The 22686-nt window shown below is 41.2% G+C and overlaps 1 protein-coding gene across 6 annotated transcripts in view; it reads left to right on the plus strand.

Annotated features, from left to right (window-relative positions):
* Positions 1-22686, plus strand: part of PDE1C (phosphodiesterase 1C) — a 525292-nt gene that overhangs the window by 372889 nt on the left and 129717 nt on the right. The window lies entirely within an intron of this gene.

The following is a 22686-nucleotide window of genomic DNA, read 5'->3' on the forward strand; positions in this document are numbered from 1 at the left end:
GGCAGTCAAGATAACAAAGTCTTGGTCTACTGATACCTGATTATATATTTTAGTGATCATACTTAATCTATGAAAATAGAAATGTTCTCTCTTATTTGTATGTCTGAAACCAAATAGAACATTGTCAGTTTGTGACCTATTTGCTTTTGTCTCCTTGGGTTTAGAACAATGTACAGCACGTTCAGTTTAGTTCAGTTCAGTTGCTCAGTCATGTCCAACTCTTTGTGACCCCATGAATCACAGCACGCCAGGCCTCCCTGTCCATCACCAACTCCCGGAGTTCACTCAGACTCACATCCATCAAGTCGGTGATGCCATCCAGCCATCTCATTCTCTGTCGTCCCCTTCTCCTCCCACCCCCAATCCTTCCTAGCATTAGACTCTTTTCTAATGAGTCAACTCATCGCATGAGGTGGCCAAAGTATTGGAGCTTTAGCTTTAGCATCAGTCCATCCAATGAACACCCAGGATTGATCTCCTTTAGAATGAACTGATTGGATCTCCTTGCAGTCCAAGGAACTCTCAAGAGTCTTCTCCAGCACCACAGTTCAAAAGCATCAATTCTTCGGCGATCAGCTTTCTACACAGTCCAGCTCTCACATCCATACATGACCACAGGAAAAATTATAGCCTTGACTAGACGGACCTTGGTTGGCAAAGTAATGTCTCTGCTTTTTAATATGCTATCTAGGTTGGTCATAACTTTCCTCCAAGGAGTAAGCGTCTTTTAATTTCCTGGTTGCAATCAGCATCTGCAGTGATTTTGGAACCCCAAAAAATAAAGTCTGACACTGTTTCCACTGTTTCCCCATCTATTTCCCATGAAGTGATGGGACCAGATGCCATGATCTTCGTTTTCTGAATGTTGAGCTTCAAGCCAACCTTTTCACTCTCCTCTTTCACTTTCATCAAGAGGCTCTTTAGTTCCTCTTCACTTTCTGCCATAAGGGTGGTGTCATCTGCATATCTGAGGTTATTGACATTTCTCCCGGAAATCTTGATTCCAGCTTGTGCTTCTTCCAGCCCAGTGTTCCTCATGATGTACTCTGCATATAAGTTAAATAAGCAAGTTGACAATATACAACCTTGACATACTCCTTTTCCTATTTGGAACCAGTCTGTTGTTCCATGTCCAGTTCTAACTGTTGCTTCCTGTCCTGCATACAGGTTTCTCAAGAAGCAGGTCAGGTGGTCTGGTATTTCCATCTCTTTCAGAATGTTCCACAGTTTATTGTGATCCACACAGTCAAAGGCTTTGGCATAGTCAGTGAAGCAGAAATAGATGTTTTTCTGGAACTCTCTTGCTTTCTCCATGATCCAGTGGATGTTGGCAATTTGATCTCTGGTTCGTCTGCCTTTTCTAAAACCTGCTTGAACATCTGGAAGTTCACGGTTCACATATTGCTGAAGCCTGGCTTGGAGAATTTTGAGCATGACTTTACTAGCGTGTGAGATGAGTGCAATTGTGTGGTAGTTTGAGCATTCTTTGGCATTGCCTTTCTTTGGGATTGGAATGAAGACTGACCTTTGCCAGTCCTGTGGCCACTGCTGAGTTTTCCAAATTTGCTGGCATATTGAGTGCAGCACTTTCACAGCATCATCTTTCAGGATTTGAAATAGCTCAATTGGAATTCCATCACCTCCACTAGCTTTGTTCATCGTGATGCTCTCTAAGGCCCACTTGACTTCACATTCCAAAATGTCTGGCTCCAGGTGAGTGATCACGCCATCGTGATTATCTTCATCATGAAGATCTTTTTTGTACAGTTCTTCTGTGTATTCTTGCCACCTCTTCTTAATATCTTCTGCTTCTGTTAGGTCCATATAATTTCTGTCCTTATTGAGCCCATCATTGCATGAAATGTTCCCTTGATATCTCTAATTTTCTTGAAAAGATCTCTTGTTTTTCCTATTCTGTTGTTTTCCTCTATTTCTTTGCATTGATCGCTGAGGAAGGCTTTCTTATCTCTCCTTGCTATATATTTACAGTTTGTTATAAATTTAGATGCACATATAAGTGATATCATACAGTGTTTGTCTAAGTGACAAGCATAATGCCCTCTAAGCACATCCAAGTTGCTGGAAATGGCAAAATTTTGTTTTTTTTTTATGGCTGAGTAGTATTCCATCATTTGTATGAAAATCCATCTTCTTTATCCACTCATCTGTTGATGGACACTTCAGTCACTTCCAAGTCTTGACAATTGTAAATAATGCTGCTATGAATATTGTAGTGCCTATATCTTTTCAAATTAGTGTTTTTGTTTTTGGGAGGTGTATATACCCCAGAGTGCAATTGCAGTCATACGTAGTTCTATTTTTGTTTTTTTTAAAACCTCCATTCTGTTTTCCACAGAGGCTACACCAACTTACATTCCCACCAACAGTACATGAGAATTCCCTTTTCTCCACATCCTTACCAGCATTTGTTATTTGTAGACGCTTTAATGATAGCCATTCTTGCAGGTGCGAGGTGATATCTCATTGTGGTTTTGATTTACATTGCCCTGGTGATTAATGATATTGAGCATCTTTTTATGTGCCTGTTGCTCATTTGCTTTTCCTCTTTGGAAAACATCTGTTAAGTTTTCTGCCCATCTTTAAAATTGAGGTTGGTTTTTTTTTTTTTGATACTGATTTGTATATTGTCGCCCTGCTTATTTAAATTATATACAGAGTACATCATGAGAAATGCTGGGCTGGAGGAAGCACAAACTGGAATCAAGGTTGCCAGGAGAAATATCAATAACCTCAGATATGCAGATGACACCACCCTTATAGCAGAAAGTGAAGAGGAACTAAAGAGCCTCTTGATGAAAGTGAAAGAGGAGAGTGAAAAAGTTGGCTTAAAGCTCAACATTTAGAAAATGAAGATCATGGCTTCTGGTCCCATCACTTTATGGCAAATAGATGGGAAAACAGTAGCAACAGTGGCTGACTTTATTTTTCTGGGCTCCAAAATCATTGCAGATGGTGATTGCAGCCATGAAATTAAAAGATGCTTACTCCTTGGAAGGAAAGTTATGACCAACCTGCTGCTGCTGCTAAGTCACTTCAGTCGTGTCCGACTCTGTGTGACCCCATAGACGGCAGCCCACCAGGCTCCCCCATCCCTGGGATTCTCCAGGCAAGATCACTGGAGTGGGTTGCCATTTCCTTCTCCAATGTGTGAAAGTGAAAAGTAAAAGTGAAGTCGCTCAGTCGTGTCTGACTCGTAGCGACGCTATGGACTGCAGCCCACCAGGCTCCTCCGTCCATGGGATTTTCTAGGCAAGAGTACTGGAGTGGCTTGCCTAGGTAGCATATTAAAAAGCAGAGACATTACTTTGTCAGCAAAGGTCTGTCTAGTCAAGTCTATGGTTTTTCCAGTGGTCATGTATGGATACGAGAGTTGGACTATAACGAAAGCTGAGCACCAAAGAATTGATGGTTTTGAACTGTGGTGTTGGAGAAGACTCTTGAGGATCCCTTGGACTGTAAGGAGATCCAACCAGCCCATCCTAAAGGAGATCAGTCCTGGGTGTTCATTGGAAGGACTGATGTTGAAGGTGCAACTCCAGTACTTTGGCCACCTGATGTGAAGAGCTGACTCATTTGAAAAGACCTTGATGCTGGGAAAGATGGAGGGCAGGAGGAGAAGGGGACGACAGAGGATGAGATGGCTGGATGGCATCACCGACACAATGGACATGGGTTTGGGTGCACTCTGGGAGTTGGTGATGGACAGGGAGGCCTAGCGTGCTGCGATTCATGGGGTCACAAAGAGTTGGACACGACTGAGCGGCTGAACTGAACTGAACTGAACTGTATGCCACATTTGCTCCTTACTATTGAGATTCATGGGAAGATCTCTTGGGTGAGGGCATGGCAACCCACTCCAGGATTCTTGCCTGGAGAATCCCATAGACAGAGGAGCCTGGTGGACTACAGTCCATAGGGTCACAAGAGTCGAACTCGACTGAAGCAACTTAGCATGCGTGGGTTGCGATTCAGTTCAGTTCAGTTCAGTCGCTCAGTCGTGTCCGACTCTCCGCGACCCCATGAATCACAGCACGCGATTCAAGTAGAGTTAAAAAGTCAAAAATCACTATAGGAACTGCCGTATTTACTCATGTTTCTCTCGTTTTTGAAACCCCTCAGTTCCTTCAGACTAAATTTTGGGGTGAAGGAAATTAATATTTTTTAAGTTGTCTTTTTTCTTTCCTCCCCTTACATTCTTCTCTGTTTGAGGCAATGACTACCACTGCCCATAAGATTCTATCTTAAGTGGGTGGTGCCCTCCTTGCCTGCCTCCCTGCTTCCTGTGAGTTTATGTTTATTGTTCGTCCACTCCCCCGGAAGGTGAGCAGGACTGTTGGGTGGCAGATACTCTGTTTATATTCTAGGGAGACAGGAGCAATGTACTTGACTAATATTTCCCTCCTCCCTCAGTGCGAACAAAGCTATTATATTCCCAAATCTGAAGGGAATAAGTTCAGGAAATCCCTGGGAAACAATCATGTGTCTTCCCCCTCACATTCACCCCTCCTTGTAATATCTCTTTTAACAAACTCTTTACTCCTTGGTAGGGAGTAGAAGGTCCAATAAGCTTTGGCACTGATTGCATTCTACTTTGGATTCCTTGGTGCTTTTTCAAAGTTAAAGCCAACAAGTTCAAACTTGTGGGTTCTTCCATGATACCCAATGCAGTCTATTTAAGATGTACTCTTTTGTGTGGAATGTATCTGTCTATCTGTGTTTGCCTTCCCTACCAGACTGTGTTCTCAAGATGCATGAACTCAGCCTAGTAGCAGAAATACTATGGGAACCCATGAAGTACTTGTTAAACCATTGAATCTCAATTGCATGTTGCAGCCTTGTCCTACCATGATCAGTAGTTTCCCTCTTCTCTGTGTTGGAATAACACTTGATTATATTTCTGCCACTGGATTTTCCATAGAGAGTTCTGTTTGTTGTGCATTTACCTCCCATACCAGGTGTGAGCGCCTTAGTAATCCTGTATGCCGCTGAGGGATTGCTCAATGCTGTGAATGTAGCAGGGCCAGCCATTCATTCACAGTGCAGTGGAAATGTGCAGTGTAAAACTGAGGCTTCCTCTGATCTTCTTAAGCCCCACCTGCTGGGTCTGGGGTCTATAATGGGATGGTGTGTGTGTGTAAGAGAGAAAGAGGGAGAGGGAGAGAGAGATTGAGAAAGCAGGGTGGTAAGGGTGGAAGAGAGAAGCTAATTATAATCTAATATATGAAATTACAACCAATTTAATAATTGAAGCAATCTTTTTAGGTAACTCACTTTTCGAAAAATTTAAATACGTAAGACTTTCAGGTTTCCTTATTCCTCTCCCTACTGCTGTCCCAGGCAGCACGGGTCCATGTGTTCTTGTGTTGTCCTCTGGTGTCTCTTGTTTCCAAGATGATGGCTCTTGTCCACTTGGTCACTGAAAGTCTTGGTGACATCTCTGGCCAAGGTCTTCGGTTGTGTCCTTCCCCACCCTTTCGGCTCTGCTGAGCTCCTGTGACACTGTGGTCCTCCTGAGGTCTGGCTGTAACTCCCACCCCATTCCTGGCTTGGGGGGATGCGCTTGGGGTGCTCAGTCATGGTGGCACCACTGGTAGCTCTCCCAGTCAGCACTCGCAGCTGCTGCCCTCGTCCTGCTTCAAGGCACAGGGGACCCTGACACCCTCCTCCTCCCTGCTCAGGAGCTAAGAGGGACGTAAGGGATCTGAACTGTGACTTCCCTCTGTCTAAACAGTCACACGGTAGCTGCTTTTACTCTGATGGTGCCACCCTGGGTTGGTGTGAGGGTGTCCTGGGCGTGACCTTGGAGATCATCTCCTTGCTGAGTCTAAAACAGAAGGTGGGGCTGAATGCCTCAGCTCTCAGCTTTCCTTGTCCCCACTGACATTCCCCTCTCAGAGCCCTGGTCCAGGACCTACTCGCTTCATAGAATCTTCTTTACCCAGACTCCTCTTTTCACTGCTCTTTGGGGTCTCATCATGGTGGGAATGGCTATTGTGACCCCAGGGATGGGGACACAAAGCAGGAGATGACAACACAAAATATTCTTTTCTGTTCCATGCAGTGAATTCAGGTGGTAGAAATTCCCACACTAGGAGGAACTAAGGTTTTAGATAAGGGAAGTCTAGTAGGTGGATTACCGAGGTCACGAGTTTTAGCTTGTCACCTCCTATTCCAGTGGTGTCTTTGGAATGGCGTTCAGGGAAATGGGAGGGTGTGGGGACTAAGAGAACAAGGGAAGGGAGAAGTCCACCGCTGGTCCATGGAGAGCAGTAGTTAATAGCCCAGAACCAAAGGCACACTCAGAAATAGCCAGGACTGTTCCTTGAATCATTATGTTTGACTGTAAATTTTGAAGGCTGGTCCCAACTCTGATAAAGATGCTCACATTGTTCTTGTTTCACACCAGTGAGGGACTGAGTTCAGCTGCTTCTCGGACTCCACTGGGAGACTTGTAATCAGGTGTCACACTTACTGTGTGTGGCCTTAGGCTTTGTTGGGTTGCGGACAGAGCAAGTACCCTCTCTGCTGTGATGCCAGGTCAGAGACATCACTGAGCTCCAGTTGTTTGTGTTGGTAGCCTGGTAGAGAGAAAGGAAACTCCTTCTTTAGAAACATTTGACAGCATAGGCTTGAACGCACCCCTCCTTCCTCGACATTTTACAAATCTCCCAGATGCTTCTAAAGAGTCAATATCAAGTATTGAACGTTATGCGAGTTTCTTGGTGTGTCTTTTTCCTTTAATAGAGAATCATTCAGTGGAACTGTAGAAACAGTTCTTCTTTCTAGTCCCTGGGACAAAGTCTACAGCTCTTCTGAAAAAAAAGTCCTTATTTTTTTTACATTCAATATATAGGACATATTACGATACTACATAGGTTCAAGTGTTGTTAAAAAAATTCTTTCAGAGTATGTGCCGAGATTTAGGAGGCTTTAAAAATGCTAAATGAGGAAGTTCTAGTTCAGGAGAGGCTCACACTGCTCCTGAGGGGAAAACTCCAAAGCATTAGAAAAATTTTTAAACCATAAAAATTACCATCGTGAACAGTGAGGAATAGTTTACTTGGGGCAAGCAGAGTGCTTTATCCATATTGATCCATCGGCATTTGCTATGATTACTGCTAATTCCTTTGTAAATCAACTCTTCTTGAAACTTCTGACAGAAAATAGACAACAGGGGATGAGTTTGGTTCCTAAATAGTTATGGGAGTTGGGTCCTGTATTATTAGCATTTACCTCATTCAGTTCCCTGAGCTAGTCAAGCCTGTGTTTTTTCTAACCGCAGGGGTGAGGTTGGGGAATGTTAGGTGTAGGGGCGGTGTTAGGTGGGGGGGCAGGCAAGAAGGTGGGTGCTATTTTAATAAAAGGAAAATAAAACAAGTTCCAGCCTTAATATGCAAAGAGATGGAGGGAGTGCTGGTGAGTGAGATAATAATGTCTGAATAAAAAGTCTCCTCAGCTCTTTTTTTTTCTTTTAATGTGTAGCAAAATAATGAAGTTTCTGCTTTGGACACCTTCAATTATTAGAATTTGCTAGAGCAGACTGACAGTGTATGATAATAATAAACACTACAGATCCATACCTGCCCATACCTGACCCCATCCCAAAAATATTGCAAATGGACTTAGGGTTGGCAGGAAATTGAGTGGCAATTTGGTTGAAAACAAATGTCAAAAGTTAGGAATGTGCAAATTGTTTTCCTATTTGATTGGAAACGACTATATAATGCAACATAATCACACACAGTCTCCGCAGTCACAGATTCTTTCACATGCCAACTTATCCTACTCCATCAAGCCTCAGGCCTGGCTCTGAACATCCTCCTTTACAAGCCCTTCATGGCCACTCCCTGGTGGCTCAGACGGTAAAGCATCTATCTGCAATGCAGGAGACCAGAGTTCGATCCCTGGGTCAGGAAGATCCCCTGGAGAAGGAAATGGCAACCCACTCCAGTACTCTTGCCTAGAAGATTCCATGGATGGAGGAGCCTAGTGGGCTACAGTCCATGGGGTCGCAAAGAGTCAGACATGACTGAGTTCACTTTCTTTCTTTCATGGCCACTCAGGGTAGTAAAATTAACCTCAGAATAAAACAAGCTTCTGAGGATGAACTCGAACGAGGGAAAGAAAATGCAAGAAAGGAGAGGGTCCCACACTTCAGAGGGCCCAAGGGATCGTAGCCAGCGAAGGTGGAATCAGTGACCCCTTAGTTGAGTCACTGGGGTTCTGCCTCCCTCATCTTATTTGTGTGCTGACCATATGCTGGCATCTCAGTTTCCTCAGTCGTTCCTGAACACCTCTAGCGTGAAGTCTTGAGTCTGTCTCTGTTTCTCACCAAGCTTCAGACATCCCTGGAGATAAGCCCTCCTTGGGTCCTCTCCAAAGCCATCAGAGACGGTGAACAGCTCACCTGTGGACGTCTCTCCTCCCACGATACAGGAGAGGCCAAAGGGGAGGATCTGGGAGACAGACCTTAAATGGGTCACATGAACAGGGAGGCCCTTATGAAACCTGCAGGATAAGGGCAACTCAAGTGCAGCCTTGGATTTGATATTGATATCTATCTCAATATTGCATGAGCTGGAGGACTGTGTCTCTTTTTTTAAATTAAGCTTTTTATTTTGAGATAATTGTAGATTCACACAAGGAACAGTAACAGAGAGATTTCCATGTACCCTTTGTACAGTTTTCCCTAGTGGAAACATGTTTCAAAACCATGGTACAATCAGGATATTAACATTCGCACAATACACCAACCTTCTTCCGAGTCCCCCAGTTTTATTGTACTCCTCTGTGTGTGTGTTTAGTTTTATGCAATTTTATTCTGTGTGTAGATTTATGCGTCCATTATTATACTCAAGGTACAGATTTATGCCATCATGACAAGACCCTTTTTTTACAACCATCTTCATTCTACACTCCTCTACCTCGAAACCCTGGCAATCACTAACCTGTCCTTCATGTCATAATTCTGTCATTTCAAGAATTTTTATATTAATGGAATCATATAATATTTAACCTTTGGGAACTGGCTTTTTTCATTCAGGATCATTCCCTTGAGAATGGTCTCAGTTTTATTAGGATAATTGGGAGGTTACCTCATAGTCAGGTTAATTATGTCTCTCAGTTCGATGGATTAGAAAGTTAGCAAGTCATTTTAATATACAGTATTTCATGTAATCATCTCAGCAGAGTAGAAACAAAAGGCCTAAGAGGAATGACAAGCATGGGTGACAGGATTCGTTTTTCCAGCTATGGCAGAGATTGGCTGGCTCTCCACCAAACCTGCTTCCTCATCCTCTAGGGCATTCACCTGGACTACAACTCCCACCTTCTCTTTTGGAAAGATGTGGCCATGTGACTAGATTCTGGGCCATGGCAAGTTTATGCATATATATATATACACACACACACATATATGTATACACACACACAAAGCAATTGTATAATTGTACAGTACAAAAGAAATTGTATAAACACATATATAAAGCAATTGTATTTATATATGCTGATATATAGATATATATCTCTGTAAATATGTTCTATTATAATATTTAGGTAATGAGTTCAAATCCAGCCTCTCACACATGTCCTTCCATCTTCTTTTTCCTTCTATGGCAATCTTGGAAACTTAGGTAGAACTTAGTGGAGCCATCATTGGGCCCATAATCCTGATTTAACTCTCCGGGATCTCTTGACCTTTAGAGTTCTGAGTCACCAGGGGTGTGGGGATGGCCACTGTGGATCTGGAGGCAGCGGAGGGGAGGGAAACAATAGCAGACTAACACTTCCTTTCTTGTCATTTCCTCCCGGGTCTGGTGGGGCTGCCTTCTGTCCTACAGCATGGACATACACTGCACGGCCCTCACACGTTCAAAGCAGTGTCCTTAAGTGACCTGAGGAGTTTCTCACAGTTTTCTTTGAGTTTTGTTTTTTATTTCTATAATTCTTCTGGAAATTAATTTTAAGGAAGAGAACTGTGCTAATTCAGCATTCTTTAGCCATTCTTTGTAGATTTTTATGTTTGAATTGATATTAACTATTTCTGTTATTGATTTTTATGTTTGAATTGATATTAACTATTTCTGTTATTGAGCTTCCCTGGTGGCTCAGACAGTAAAGAATCTGCCTGCAATGCGGGAGCCTCAGTTTTGATCCCTGGGTCAGGAAGATCCTCTGGAGAAGGAAATGGCTACCCACTCCAGTATTCTTGCCTGGGAGATCCCATGGGCAGAAGAGCCCAGTAGGCTTCTACCCATGGCGTCACAAAGAGTCAGACAAAACTGAGCAACTAACAGATACACACATTTCTGTTATTACAAGAAAAAAGTGAGGGAAAAAGTAGTCTTAGATGCATTTGACTAAAACTGTGTTTCAGGCTTGGTCAAATTCCTGTGATTTTGCTGGGTGAGTGAGCTTTAGCTTTTCTGGATAATCATACCAACACAATGCAACTCAGATTGAGTAAGGAACTGAATTCAGGAAAGGAAAGTGAGGGAGCCGTGGAGTTGGGTTGACTCTTGAGATGCAGAGGAACATGTCTCTGTGTTGTTCCAACCTTCCTGAATGTTCCTGCAAACTTCCTTCTCATTTCTGCTCATCTTCCTTCTCTCATTACCACCATTCAAAGATGTTTTTAGTTCTTCTCATTTCTTTAGTCTATTGAAACAGATGTTTTTGAAGTGGCATGTTTACCACTAGAGGAAAGGGATGGTAATTCTTTCCACATGAATAGCTGCAAATTAAAAATGGCTTCTGGAACTTACCTTTTGGCAGCCTGGCAGTATTTCATCTACTTTTCCCTCCACAGTCTACAGCATGGCCTGTGGTCAATTCTGAATGATGCTCATTCACGGCTTTTCTTTTTCATTTATTTCTTTTTCCTGAAGAACAATGACCAAAAGAGTGGGTTCATATATTAACATGCTTTGCCAGTAATCTCTGCCTACCTAGAGTCAGGCTGCAGGTTTTTTTACACTGTTTCCTTTTAACAAAATATGTGAGCTGGGTGATGGTAAAAACAAGTAAGGGATAAACAGGAGCTAATTCTTTAGAAGACCAAAAATGATGGTGGGGAGAAGTCCTTTCTAAATTACTGTATTGTGTTACTGCAAGAACTGCAAAGGAATAAAGTTGATATCCACTCTAAAGGGACTGAGACTTTAACCCTGGGTCATAATACTTCTGGAAGTAAAAATATGAGGCTTCTCTTCAACCAGCAGTGCTTTCTGCCTGGTGTTCACAGATTCCATGCTGTGCACAAATTCTCCTCACTCAGTCTCACACCCAGGCATCCTGAAGGGAGATTTACTTGGTCGAAAAGTAACTAGGAGAAGGCAGAATATGCAGGACTACTCCATGGCATAGCCTCATGAAAGCAAAAGGAATGCAAATATTCATTAGAAAACCCACAGTAACCAGGAGAGTTTGTAGTGTTTTCTTGAGTGGGCATCTGAAGAATGGATCTATGCTAATGGGATGGAAAAATCACACATAGAGTAGGATAATCAGAAAACCATTTATATTTGGTTTTTAAATTTTTCTTGCAGCAGATTTCTTTGCCTACTTATGTTGTGTTTATGTTACTATCAAAGCATGTGTGTCGATCCTTACATTTGCCAGCTGGATGTTGAGAGGAGAGGGCTAGAATAGTGAGGTGGTCAAGGATACAGGCCCAGATCAAATGCTTTGTAATTAATCTTGATATTTGGTAATGTAAGTCCTTCAGGTTTGTTCTTTATAATCAAAACCATATTTGGCATATTTGGTCGTTTGCATTTCCAAATAAATTTTAAAATCAGTCTGTCAGTTTACACCAAATGACCTGTGATGAATTTGTTGGGATAACATTGACTCCATAGGTAAATTTAGGCAAAATTCATATTTCTAAAATATTGAGTTTTTAATTTATGAACATATACTATCCTTATGTTTATTTAGGCCATTTAAATTTCTCTCAATAATATCTTCCCCTGGAGAAGGAAATGGAACCCACTCCAGTGTTCTTGTCTGGAAAATCCCATGAATGAAGGATACTGGTGGGCTACAATCCATGGAGTCATAAAGAATGACTGAGCACATACACACAATAATATCTTACAGTTTTTGTCTATGTAGGGTACTTTTTATATGTTGTAGGATTTATTTTTAGATACTTTTTATGTTGATGCTTTTGTAGATAGTTCAGTTCAGTTCAGTCGTTCAGTCGTGTCCGACTCTTTGCGACCCCATGAATCACAGCACGCCAGTCCTCTTTGTCCGTCACCAACTCCCGGAGTTCACTCAAACTCATGTCCATTAAGTCGGTGATGCCATCCAGCCATCTCATTCTCTGTTATCCCCTTCTCCTCCTTCCCCCAATCCCTCCCAGCATCAGAGTCTTTTCCAGTAAGTCAACTCTTCGCATGAGGTGGCCAAAGTATAGGAGTTTCAGCTTTAGCATCAGTCCTTCCAGTGAACACCCAGGACTGATCTCCTTTAGAATGGACTGGTTGGATCTCCTTGCAGTCCAAGGGACTCTCAAGAGTCTTCTCCAACACCATAGTTCAAAAGCATCAGTAGGTTACTTTTTTATATGAGCCTAGTGGGCTTAGTCCCTGGGTCACTATGAGTCGGACACGACTGAGCGACTTCACTTTCACTTTTCACTTTCACACATTGGAGAAGGAAATGGCAACCCACTCCAGTGTTCTTGCCTGGAGAATCCCAGGGATGGGGGAGCCTGGTGGGCTGCCGTCTATGGGGTCGCACAGAGTTGGACACGACTGAGGCGACTTAGCAGCAGCAGCAGGATTTATTTTTAGATACTTTTTATGTTGATGCTTTTGCAGATGGTACTATGTTCTAATTGTTTATTGCTGTTTTTCTAGTTATCTTGCTTAATTCACCTTTTGATTTTAATAATTTATTTGCAAATTCTTTTAGGTATCCTATCTTAAGTATTATTTCATCTGTAGTGATAGTTTTATTTTTTGTTTCAAGTCCTCATATCTTCTATCCATTCTTTTTTATTATTAAACTGGTGAAAAATTCTCATACAATCTTGAAGAGAAGTAGTAGTATTAGAGCTAATTCAACAGGAAAGTTTTCCATGCTTCAGGATCATGTATGATTCTTTGCTATATCATTTCTGTTTTAAAGATTTAGTATCAGAAATTCACATTCGTTCCTTTGCTAAGATACTTATCACTTAGATGCTTTCTCTAAGTCTTTTATGATATATGATTTTTCTCTCTTATTCCTGTTAAAATAGTGAATAATGTTTATTCATTAATTTAAAGTGTTAAATCAACCTTTGATTCTTGTAAGTTTGCTTGGATTCTGTTTGCTTTCTTTTCTATCACTGGATTTAATTTGTTAAAATTTCTTCTAGGATGTTTGCATCTATGTTCATAAGAGAAACTGTCTTGTAATTCTTTTCTTATAAGGTCCCTGTTTGGTTTTGGAATCAAGAGTATGTTGGCCCCATAGAATGAGTTGGAATATGTTTCCGCTTTTGCTTTTCTCTGAAAGACTGTGTTAGTTCCTCTTCGAATGTTTAGATGAATTCATTGATAAAGTGATTTAGCACTGTAGTATGTGGGAAAACAGTAAACTATGGATTCAGTTTCTTCAATAAGTATAGAAATATTCATATTTTATCCTTTCTTCTGTCCGTTTTGATAAATTCTTTTCATATAATTTTCCCTTTTTATCTAAAATTTTAAATGTATCTGCAGAAAAGTACTTATGATATTCTTTTATTACAGATTTGTAGGATGTTGTTTTTGATGTTGTCTGTTTGTGCCTTTTCTCTTTTTACTTGATCAGTCTTGTGTGGCCTTTAATTGAGATTTCAAAAATATAGCTTTTGTTGATTATCTCTGTTATTAAGTTTTTTTTCTACTAAAGTTTTGCTTTTGTGTTTATTTTTTGCTATCTTTTAGCAAAAAAAAGATATTTCTGTTGATTATTTCTGTTTTTAAGTTTGTTTCTATTGAAGTTTTGCTTTTATGTTCATGTTTTGCTTTTACTTTATTTGGATTTATATTTTCATTTTAAAATTTCTTGAGGTGTATAGTGAAGTCACTTATTTTCAGATTTTCGCCTTTTCGCAAATGTCCACATAAGGTCTATACATTTCCCCCTAAGTAGTACTTTACTTGAGTAATACAGGTTTTGATGAATCATATTTTTATTAGCATTTAAAATTATATTCTGATTTAGTCTTTGATTATTTAAAAGTCTCTTCATAAATTTTCAAGCATTTGGAGTATATCTAGACATTTTTTTTGCTACTAATTTCAAACTGAGTTCCACTGTTGTCATAGAACATTAGCTGCATGATTTCAATTAGTTGAAACTTGTTGAGGCTTTTGCTATTACCCAGCATAATGTCAGTTTTGATGACTATTACATGTGTGTTTGAAGAGAATGTTTTATTTTGCATTTGGGTATAGTGTTCAGTTATGTCAGTTTTATGAATGATGTAATATAAAATCTTCTATAACCCTGCAATTATTTTTATTAGTTAGTAGATTATTAAAAAGGCATGAAAAAATATAGATATGAACCTCAGTACCAAATTTTTTTTCTTCAGTGAAAAGGTAATTAGACCCTGATAATTGACTTAAATCTCCTTGTGTATCTGCCTCAAGTATGTGTAATTGAGAACCATAAAAGTGGTTTTTTTATTTATGGCATTGACAGTGGGTAAAATTTACATAACTGGGCTATTTTTGCCAGTTTTATTTTTGTTGGAGACTTGATGGACATGAGTTTGAGCAAACTCTAAGAGTTGGTGATGGACAGGTAAGCCTTGAGTGCTGCAGTCCATGGGGTCGCAAAGAATTAGACACGACTGAATGACTGAACTGAACTGATTCTTTGTTTTGGTTTGGAGGTTAGCTAAATCAGGAAACTGTGTGCCTAAAACAAGCCATTTCCCAGAAATTATTAAAAGCAGTGATCCGTACTGCCACCTTGCTCATGCAACACCCTAAGCAGAGTGCTATCACATGAGAGAGAATATTCGTACTGCACTGTGCAGGGTACCAGACAAGCCTAATTACAGCAAAAACATAGATAATTTCCCTACTCACTGAGTCCCTACGGTCTTCTACTCTGCTACTAGATTGATCTCTCTAAAATGCCAATCTTATTGTGCCACTCCCATCCCACTTAAAATTTCTCCAAGGGCTCCCCACTATCTCCAGGAGAAAATGAAATTTCTTTAGTTTGGTCTGCTGAATCCACCAGGGTCTGACTTCCACTGTCTTCTGAAATTTTATCTCTTCTTGTCCCCTGAGTTCCAACCACATTGGGATTCCTTGAATGTATCACCATCTTCCCGGTCCACCGATTTCTCCATTCTATCTTGCTGGCCTGGCTGATGTCTGTCTGGCTTCGATTCAGCTCTGACATCCCCTCCTCTAGAGAGGGCCTTGTGACTTGGCGGTCCTCTCCTGTGCGCTTTCTTAGCACCCCTGTCTCATGCTGCCATCACGCTTGCTGTACTTGTGGAGTGAGTTCTGATTAGTTGTCTGTCTTCCCTAGTTGAGATAAGGCACTGCATCTTCCCACTTTGTACTCCTGGAGTCTATCACAGTACCTGCATTCAGAGAGCGCCCAGACAAGGCTGAAGGAATGTTTCAAGTACCACAATGTTAATTATGGAAACAAACAGATCTCCAGAAAAATATTCATATGGTATCATTGGATGACATTAAAGCATGAGCCTGAAATCCCATTTGGAGGAGTTGTTTCAGTTTGCTTTCTATGGCATTAGGTAAGTGGCAGGGATGGGAGTGACATAGAGGAAACAGGTGTGTGGAAAGTACACAGAGGCGCCTTTGCTTTGCAAATACATGGATGTGATGAACTGAGATGGTGCTTTTTTATTATTCAAATGAAGTTTTAGGGCTCATGATTCATTGGGACATGGACGGGAAGTGCTGTAAAGGATCTAGTTCCTTTTGACATTCTTTCAAACTAACAAAGCCTGTCTGAGACAACAGCCTTTGTAGGCTACACTGGCATTTTAGGACTGCTTATCCATTCTCAGGGAGAATAACCTTGGACAAAATGGACAGATAGAAGAAAGCGTGTTTCATGGCTTCTTATTTCAGTCTATTTTTGCTTGTGTTTTTCTGATTTCATTCCAGCAGCATTTAAAGCTAAATAAATGTATGTGCTCTCAAAGCCTAGTGTTTAAGGGTTTTGGGGACCTCACTTGGATATGGAATTGTGCCAAGTCAATTTTAGGGTGCTTGTCTAAGTTATATCAGTTCAGTTCAGTTCAGTCACTCAGTCGTGTCCGACTCTCCGCAAGCCCATGAATCACAGCACGCCAGGCCTCCCTGTCCATCACCAACTCCCGGAGTTCACTCAAACTCATGTCCACAGAGTCGGTGATGCCATCCAGCCATCTCATTCTCCGTCGTCCCCTTCTCCTCCCGCCCCCAACCTTTTCCAGCATCAGAGTCTTTTCCAGTGAGTCAACTCGTCACATGAGGTGGCCAAAGTATTGGAGTTTCAGCTTTAGCATCAGTCCTTCCAATGAACACCCAGGATTGATCTCCTTTAGAATGGACTGGTTGGATCTTCTTGCAGTACAAGGGACTCTCAAGAGTCTTCGCCAACACCACAGTTCAAAAGCATCAATTCCTCGGTTATATAGTTGAGTCAAAAGTTGCTTACTAATAAAGTCAACTTTATTGGTCCTAGAAATTATTTTTGTGGGAAAAGGAAAGAGACTTCGTCTTTTCCACTTGCCTTCCAAGTTCCAAAATACAGTGGGCAGGTCTTGCCTCATTTAGTTTCCCTCTTCCAAAAGTTTTCTGTAATCCAAATAATGACATGGTCTCCAGGTATTCATCCAGGACTTGCACTGGACCTGAGGGCACTGGGAGCCGAAGGGATGTAGCGTTTCATCATATGCCTTGCAGCAGAGAAGCTTAGAGAAAGCAAAGGGTTTATGTGGAGAAATGGAAGACTCATGTAAAGATGGCAGAGGCTCAACCACAATGAAATTATACACTATCTTAAGAGAAAGGCTGCTTCCCTGATGGCTCAGCAGTAAAGAATCTGCGTGCCAGTGTGTTCAGTCCCTCGGTTGGGAAGATCCCCTGGAGGAGGAAATGGCAACCCACTCTGGTATTCTTGCCTGGAAAATCCCATGAACAGAGGAGCCCAGCAGGCTACAGTCCAGGGGGTCGCAAAGAGTAGGACATGAGTGAGCACACACGTGTGCACTTAACAAGAAAGGCATCTTGCCAAAGTTTGAAAGTATGAGCTATTCCTAAAATGGTGTTGTGCTTCTATACTGGAACTATTATCTGGCAGCCACAGTGACAGAAATGGATGGGGTGTTGGAAACTATGAACATTCACTCAAAAGAGAAACTTTTTTATTCTTATTGCTGTACATTTCCCTTCTCCCTCCCTCCCTCCCTTCCTTTAGGTGCCTGGACCAAAAATCCTTTTGAATAGTATTAGAAAACTAGATGTACTACAGCTTACCATGGGACCTGTCCTTGGGAACAGGTAAAACAGGACCTGTCCTTGGGAACAGGTAAAACAGGACCTGTCTTTGGGAACAGGTAAAACAGGACCTGTCCTTGGACTTTTAGGTAAAACTAATTAAATGGAAAAACGTCGAGACAAACTTTACTGGGAAAAGAAATGAAGGCATCTGAGCCTTTCTGCTTAACTAGTCTCTCCAAGTCTCACAAAAATAGTTTGTAGTATGGGTATGAAGGATTTTGGCTATTTTCAGACAACTCTTAAGATGGATTGAGCTTTAGGGTAAACCTGTACTATGATGAAAAATAGGTAAGGGTACCTCCATATTCCCAGAAACCTTAAGACATTTTTCAGTTTTTGAGACTAGTTTGTGACTAGTGGTAAAAGAGCTAATTTGAAAGTCTTCTGCTCACAAAGCAGCAATTTCACCAGCAGGTAGACTGTAGGTGGCAGAGTGGGGTTGGGGTCAAGGCAGAATGTTCTAAGAAGTATAAAGGATTAGAGAAGAGGGCAGACTGCGGGGCCAGTGAAACATCACGCACCCACCTGAGTGCTCCCCTAAAGGCCAACAATATTTGAAAATAGGGATCTGGAATTTCCTAGGGTTTGTGTGGGTTGTTTAGTCACTAAGTCATGTCTAACTCTTGCAACCCAATGGACTGTCACCCACCAGGCTCCTCTGTCCATGGGATTTTCCAGGCAAGAATACTGGAGTGCTTGCCGTTTCCTTCTCCAGGGGATTTTCCTGGCTCAGGGATCAAAGCCAGGTCTCCCGCACTGCAGACAGATTCTTTACTGACTGAGCTACCAGGGCTTTCTATTTGTGTGGCAGCCGCATAAAGCAGGAAGCCAGCAACTATATGGACAGGGAAAGCTGGAACCTGTGACTGTGCTAGTCCAAATAGGAGCTGGGTATATCGGAAGTTGGTCACTATTTTTTTTAAGTTCTTATAGTCTTTTTGTTGTCATATTTCATTTCTTTTAACTTCTTCTCTCAGTATGTCCACTTTTATTACTTATGATTTCAGCTTTCACCTTTGTTTCTCAGATCTGTTTTCTTGAATTTTATTGAACACAAAGAAGATGCTCTCTAAAATTTACTTGTGTTTTCAGTAGTGAATCTTCTTTTAAAAAATGAGTCCTTTCTCTGCAATTTGAAAATGATTCTCTACTTTTTTTAATTGCTGAATCTTTTTGGAGATGTTTTATTTTTCCTGGTTAATTGTCCTTGAATAAAAAGAGGTGAATGTCTCTGGGTGTTTTCCATAAACACCATGGGTGTGTTGTCATAGGTTGCCTTCATGTCTGCCAGGGTGTTGGTGGATCTTTCACTCATCTCATCATCTAGAGAGATGTGAGTTGATATGAATTTCTAGTAAGTCTTAGGCATCTTGAAGATACTCTATTTTTTAAATTTTTAAGTAGAAGATAATTGCTTTACAAGGTAGTATTGGTTTCTGCCATACATCATGAATCAGCCTTAGGTTTACACAGGTCCCCTCTCTCTTGAAGCTCCCTCCAACCTCCCTTCCAACCCTTTGAAGATACTTTATTTTGTGTCATTTCTTCTCTGGGTTTGTCGAAGCCACTGGGCTAGGGGTTTGCTTCTGTTTACAGCTCTCTGTTGAGTCAGGCTGGCTTACTGGGTTGTAATCCAGTGGTCACACTGGTTGGCTTACACTGGATACATACGTGTAGCTGTGTTCAGTGTCTGTCCAGCTCTACTGGTGACTACATCTGGTTGAAGCCCTATGCTGCTGATTTTCTGCTCATTGTGACATGATGGCTGGGGCTTTCTGGGCAGATGATTTTAGGTGCTGCTGATCTGAACTGCTGAGTGGGAGCACCACCCCTGGTCTGACCTGGGGTCCTGGACTGCATACTGGAGATTGATGTGCAGCTCTTCACGACTCGATCCACAATACTGTACTTTCATGACTTAATTCTCCCAATACTGTACTTTCCCCAGATTGGGAATTATTAATAAGAATGGATATAAAATGATATTCCATATAGGGTTCTTAGTAATTTCAATTGTTTTGACTGATTATAATCAATTTTTAGTTCATAAAAGTGACATGGGAAGTATTTATACTAGGAATAGGAACTTATCTAGAAAAGAAGGGTCAGTCATTTTCATGTGTAGTTGTCTTTATATAATGAGCATTATATTTCACCTGCCACTCCTTTTTAATGTTTTTAAACTACTTGTCCATTTTGTCAAGGTTGGCTTTGTTACATGTAAGTCATAAATCCAGAATCCATTTAATTGGAGACCCACAAATCTATCTCCTTGAATGGTCACTATCCCAGAGTCTGCCTTAAAGTATTTTGTTTTTGTTTTCTGTAAAAGCATATGCATGATGAAATTTTGAGCTTGTCCACACCTGAGAATATATTTGTTGGCTTCACATATACATAACAATTATAGTAAATATAAGTAAATATTTGTTGTTGTTTAGTCGCTAAGTCGTGACAACTCTTTGTGACCTCATGGACTGTAGCCCTCTAGGCTCTTCTGTCCATAGAGTTCTCTAGGCAAATACTGGAGTAGTTTGCCATTTCTTTCTCCAGGGAATCTTCCCAGACCAGGGATTGAAACTGTCTCCTGTGTCTTCTGAATTGGCAGGCAATTCTTTACCACTGAACCACCAGGGAAACCCATAGGTAGATCTAGATATCTTGAATTACATTGTATTATTCTCAAAAACTGGTATTGTTATTAAATTGGTTTCTGATATTTGGCATGGTGGAAGTCTATGGCTAGCTTGAACTTTTGTTACTTTGTAAGTAATATATTTTTCTTAATGCTTTCTTTTTTTTATTTTCAGAGATAAAAAATGACAACAGAATATGTTGGATTTTTTTCTGGTTTTATCTGATCCCTTTTCATCTGCTTTAAAGGTTTTTCCTCAGTCTAGGAAAACTTATTTGATTAAAACTGCTTTTGTTTGTTTCTTAGGGATGTCCTTTTGTAGGAAGAGAGAATCATCTGGTTCTTCTTTTCGTCTTATATGTTCCCTCATAATTTTTTGTGTTTTGTCTTCTGTTAGGTTTTGAGAACTGCGATGGGTCCTATTTGGGATTCATGTCAAACCCTGATAGAATCTCTAAGCCATAAATTAAGGGAGAAAGGTTTTAGAAAGCTTACATTTACCCTCATTTTACTTTGCCAGTGGAGAGTCCAAACAGCCTAGTGGGTAGTTTGGCTTCTGAAGTGAAAGTCAGAATTAGAGGCAGACTTAGCCAGGAACATTTTTTGCTAAAGAGGTTCCATTCCTTATTTGGAACAGTTCTCAGGGCTTGCTTCTGCAGTCTCCCCATTCTTTGGCAGGCTGGCTGTCCACTGTGTGTGAGTGACTGGTACACCCTTCCATGCCAGCTCCCTGTCTCGGGCTGCCTGGGAAGCCAGAACACTTCCTAATGCTGCTAATGGGATCCATAGGCTGACTCTGTCCTCCAAGTGTGCAGAGGCCTCTGCTTATTTCTTTTGCATATTTCCCTTTTGCGTGATGGAGATTCACAAGTCAGCTAGCCACCACCCTCCATCTAATTTCCTTCGTATTTTATATCACTGAAATTCCTGGAAATTTCTTTTGTATGGCTGACCCTCTTGTCTACTTTTTAAGGTTGATCCGGAGCTTTTCCTCCTTTGTTATTGTTTATCATTTTCCTATAGATCTGGAGGGGAGTAGTTTATGCCTTGTGGAGAAGTTGACCTGTCCTTCCTTATGAATGCAAGCCCGAGAATATTTTGAAGTTAAAAAAGTGGAAATGGCTTTGGGAAATGGAAACTTAAAAATAATCTTAAGTATCCTGATAGGATGACTCTCATGTGGTTACCTGTGATGACCAAGGCCATTGAATAACAACAATGGCAGTAATGATAAAAAAATGCTTTCCAAAATAAACAGTGGTAAATGGGGGGTGTTAGTCAAAGAGTACAGACTTCCAGTTATATGATAAATAAATTCAGGGCATCTATATACAGCATAATGGTTATAATTAGCAAGCATTGTTGTTGTTCTTTAGTCACCAAGTGTGTCTGACTCTTTTTGACCTCATGAATTACAGCACACCAGGCTTCCTTGTCCTTCACTATCTCCTGGAGTTTGCTCAAACTCATGTCCTTTGAGTCGGTGATACCATCCTACCATCTCATCCTCTGTTGTTCCCTTCTCCTTCCTTCAATTTTTCCTAGCATCAGGGTCTTTTATAATGAGTCAGCTCTTCACATCAGGAGGCCAAAGTATTAGAGCTTCAGCTTGAGCATCAATCATTCCAATGAATATATAGGGTTGATTTCCTTTAGGATTGTCTGGTCTGATCTCTTTGCAGTCCAAGGGACTCTCAAGAATCTTCTCCAGCACCACAGTTCAAAAGCATCAATTCTTCAGCTTTCAGCCTTCTTTATGGTCCAGCTCTCACATCCATTCATAACTACTGGAAAAACCATAGGCTGCCATTTCCTACTCTGGGGGATCTTCACGACCCAGGGATCAAACCTGCATCTCTTGGGTTTTCTGCATTGGTGGGCTGATTCTTAGTACTAGTGCCGTCTGGGAAGTCCAAATACATTCAAACTCAATCTTGTCCTCAGAGTGACGTTGTTTGCTGGCTGTCAAACAGCCTGAAGAATTGTGTAATCTCCAAATCTCTGTGGTATTTACAGTGTTCCCAGTTTCTGGTCTTTGATAATCTGTTGGCATTTTATTATTCTCATATGTAGGAAGTCCTTCTCTGTGGGGATAATGTTCATTTAAGTAAGAGGAGAGTTTTATTGTTTCTCTTACACTGTCTGGAACTCTTGAATTATGCATGTGTGCATGCTCAGTGTGTCTGACTCTTTGGGATCCCATGGACTGTAGCCCACCAGGCTCCTCTGTCCATGGAATTCTCTAGGTGAGACTACTGGAATGGGTTGTCATTTCCTACTCCAGGGAATTCTTGAAGAGCAGTGGGAAAGGTCTTGTCCTCAGTACCTTGGTTTATTATTCATCCTCCTTTAAAAAACAAAACGAGGGTACTTATCTGCTGCTAGAGTAGTTCTTGGAGAAGGAAATGGCAACCCACTCCAGTACTCTTGCCTGGAGAATCCCGTGGACTAGCCTGCAAGGCTCCTCTGTCCATGGGGTTGCAAGAGTCGGGCATGACTTAGCGACTAAAC

The sequence above is a fragment of the Moschus berezovskii genome, chromosome 3, assembly GCF_049115385.1.
Source record: "Moschus berezovskii isolate FMDL1 chromosome 3, NW_MosBer_1.0, whole genome shotgun sequence".
NCBI lineage: Eukaryota > Metazoa > Chordata > Mammalia > Artiodactyla > Moschidae > Moschus > Moschus berezovskii.